This window comes from Plectropomus leopardus, unplaced genomic scaffold (genome assembly GCF_008729295.1).
Source record: "Plectropomus leopardus isolate mb unplaced genomic scaffold, YSFRI_Pleo_2.0 unplaced_scaffold11394, whole genome shotgun sequence".
In the NCBI taxonomy this organism is placed as follows: domain Eukaryota; kingdom Metazoa; phylum Chordata; class Actinopteri; order Perciformes; family Serranidae; genus Plectropomus; species Plectropomus leopardus.
Window position 1 is genome coordinate 1 of NW_024612055.1, and position 3879 is coordinate 3879.

Sequence of the window (3879 nt, forward strand, 5' to 3'; positions counted from 1 at the left end):
GACATGAAGTGGCTGCTGCCTGAGGGAGAGATCTCTACTGAGAGAGTCCGGGAGTTCTGCCAGTCCTTCCTACGAGGGGAACTGAAGGTGAGCGGACTTTACGGCTTGCAAAAAATTAGTCAGTACTGATAGTAAGGTGTATTGTTACCTGGTCTCTATAACAGCTGTAGTCAAAGGACCTATTTTTGGTGACGTGGACTGATCCAAAACAATTTAAAGAAAAAAAAAAAGCAGCTAAGTGAAGTGATTTAAAATAAGCACAATTAAACCAAACAGTAGTGCTCGTTCACTCATCAAGTGGCAGAAAGGAAAGTGGCAGTGAGTTTGGTGCACACCACTAATGTACAACAAGAATGAAAGCACTTGTTGCTGTCACTATGAAGTATGTGTGCCGCACAAAAGACAGGAAACCTCACTCTGTGCACTAATTTGCTCTGTTACACCACAGAGCGCTCCAGCTTGGTGTGACTCAGAGTCAGACCAGAGTCAGAGCCAGCATCAAGACTCAAATCATGTCATATAAATCAGATTAGGTGACACTAGATTACATATAAATTGGATGTAAAACAAACTTTACTGATATAAATCAGATTGTGATGTTTTGTGCAGTGCAAGGCAGCTGTTATGTAGAAGAAAAGGACAAACAGACTTGTGTGCTCTCCTTTAAAATACCTTTTAGAGGTTCATTATCTGTTTCCGTACAATTACCAACAACAGATTTTTATTCAAAGGGGAACTATACCCGTTTTCAAATTTCTACATATTATTTTTATGGTCTTTGGAAGACAGTCCAAAAATACTAGTTAGCATGAACAACTCTTCCAAATTAAAATGCTCCTAAAACCTAACGTAGTAATGTCATCATGTATAAAGTCTGGAGCTAAAGTCAGAGGTACCTTTCGTGGCAATATTATAAGTACCAGGTGAGGGTAGTTATTGATGCAGCGGGTAAAGAAATTGTGGACGGCCACCTGGCAGCCTGCTGTTTGTTGCCCTTGTAAAACTTAAAGTCAATGCAGTTATTTTAATAACAGCATAGTATGCTGGCGTGTGTAGCATGCTATACTTCATATGACATCATATAACACTAGTAACAACCATACTTGTTTTAAGCCTAGCCATGATGTTTTTTTTCTAAACCTAACCGCAGAGTTTTGTTGCCTAAACTTAAGGAAGCAAATCTAAAAACAGTGTGTTATGTTGTAATTTTATTCTGAAAAAGACTGTACGCACAAGCATAAACCATACATTTTCTGTGGAAACAGAAGTATATTTTGCAAAGACATAGTGCATGTAACAAGCATAAATTGACACGGCATCCCTGTACATCCAAAACTGATGCAGGAGGTTACCTAGTGCATCATTTTTTGACGTCCACTAACAAATTGGCAGTATTTGAGGAGCTGGGATGAGAATGTGTTGCACATGCAAGTTAGAAAACACTTATTTTAAGTATTGTGGTAGGGATAACATTACATATGGGTACAAGATGGTTTGGGTGTATTGTTAGAAATATTAGTTGTGTGGCTCCAGGGATGATGGCCTGTCACTCCATCACTTTGAACCAGACTGAAATATAACAAAAAAATTATTTGGATTGCGTGCCATGAAATTTGCTAAGCACATGAACATAATACCTGCTGAACATGGACTTGTTAGCATTTAGCTAATTTAAGCATAATATGGCAATGAAGATGGTGACATAACATTACACAACGAATTCGCCTGTGGGTCGCAGCCAAAGTAACGTTACTCATACAGACGTTATGAAAACATAAAATCTCCAGAGGGTCATCATGCTTGCAGTATAGAGCTGAGGTTGCACGCGTTACCATGGATATGCTTCTTCGTCCAGCAAGGAGGCTCTCGGGAAGTGGTGTGGTAATTACAGCTCAGTGAGCCAGAGAGGATGCATACTACTGTATGTAAAAGTATGTGCAAAAGTATGTTGACCTTTGCTTTTTGGCTTCAAGAGAGAGTAGGTAATGCTCACAAATTGAACTTCCCCGTGCCATGGAAATAACATATTGGAGCTCTTAATTTCGGTGGTGTTCCCCTTTAAGCTTCCTGCAGGACTGCCATTTGAGAAGGAATAGTGTGACTCACTTTTTTTTTTAGTATACCTGGCAGGTGTGGTTTACAAATTCAAGTGAAGTCAATTTTATTTATATTTCCCAAAATCACAAATTGGTCTCAAGAGACTTCTCTGTCTGTTGTGCACACGACACCTTCTATCTTTAGACCCTAGTGTTTATCTCTTTCTCTCTCCTGTTAAATCTTTAAAATGTTATACTCCTCTGAAACTGAATAATTTAAATTTCTTGACAGATAAAACCAGAAGTGCTTCCGAGCCAAAATAGACTAAAGAACGCCTCATAATGCACCTGCAGTGTTGACATAAATGAAGGCATTTCTTTTGAGCTTTCCTTTGAGGGGAGTTCAATCCAACAGACGATTTATTGTGTCTGTCTGTGGATGGCTACATAAATACAATCGGGGTAAACTGGTGTCATATATTCCCTCTCTGCTGCATTTTACTTATCGCACTTTTATGTTTTTCAGGAGGTGAAGCAGGCGGGAGCAGAGGCTAAAACAGAGCTGTAGGACTCTCAAGCAAATGTTAATACGTGTTCAATAAAAGAATAAACAGAAAAACAGCGTCTGATGTGAAATCTTGTGACTGTGAAGTGGACCGTCAAACCCTGCAATTTCTTCCCTCCAACACAAAGGAAACAATGCAAAGTGATCATTTGCATGTGTGCATGTGTGTATCATACGTCCGCGCTTATTCAACCGTGTCTGTTATGTTTTGTGCTTTTACACGAGTGCAAGCCCGTCTGCGGTCTGGTAAGCGGACCACAGGTCGGTGGCCACAAGGCACAGGGATCTGGCGGAGTTTGTCAGCGTGTTGTTATTGTCAGGACCACAACACACCGACCTCAGAGAGAGTGACAGAGAGCAGACTGAGAGGATATGAACCATAGCAGAAAACATTCTTATATAATTCATCGTGGACAGAAAAGTGTGTGAATAAAACCCAAAAGTGGAAAAGCAAAGTGTCAGGGGATCAGGGTAGCAGTCACAAACTGTTTAAAGGATAGAGGGCATCAAACTCAAAATCAAGTCGGGGGGATTTGACTAAAAGACATATCGGGCTTTAAATGTAGAGAAAAGAGAGAGGATTTGGCAATAAAAGCTCTAAAAAAGAACAGCAGATGGGCTGTAGACATCAAGAGTGAAAATGTTTGGGCTTGTCCCAGAAATATTCTCTCAAGCAAGAAGGGAATTTCAAGGCCCAGACTGGGATCAGTGTAATTAGTGGTGTTGCATTGCCAAGCGGATGCATCCGGAGGAATTGGGAAAGCCTGGCAGGTGGACGTTTCTCAGAGACCAGATGGAAATATACAGCATGTGTCGCCTGCCATCTGAGTTTGTTTACGGCTGTGATCGAGACAGTCCACAGATGAGACAGTGTTGCATAAAGCACTGATCGAGGTGAAAGTGAGGTGACTTTGTATCATCAACAGGCAAACTGTGAGATCATGCCCTTTTATCAAATAGTTAAACCCATAAAAGCTGATTTTGAGTAATATTACAAACCCATACCAGGAACAATATGGCCACTACTTGCTGGTAATTAAAAATCTGATTCATGCAAACTTGATGTGATTTTAATAAAAAAGTAGGGAAGACTAGGGATGATTGCTACACTTTTTTTTAAACGCACCTACAACTTTTGCCTCTGAATTGGTCATTTTTACTATTTTCCATCTGATTATGTCATTTTTAACCATATTTGGCATATGGAAAAAAGAAAAACATACTATTTCCACAGATGCACTATCACAATTAATGTTGCTGCAAATCAGTGACATATCC

General features: G+C 40.0%; 1 long non-coding RNA gene across 1 annotated transcript; it reads left to right on the top strand.

The window, feature by feature from the left end:
* Nucleotides 1-2655, top strand: LOC121963476. Its single transcript, XR_006107250.1, has 2 exons — nt 1-87; nt 2563-2655. It is a non-coding gene; the product is annotated as an uncharacterized LOC121963476 (long non-coding RNA).
* The last annotated feature ends 1224 nt before the right edge of the window (nt 2656-3879 follow it).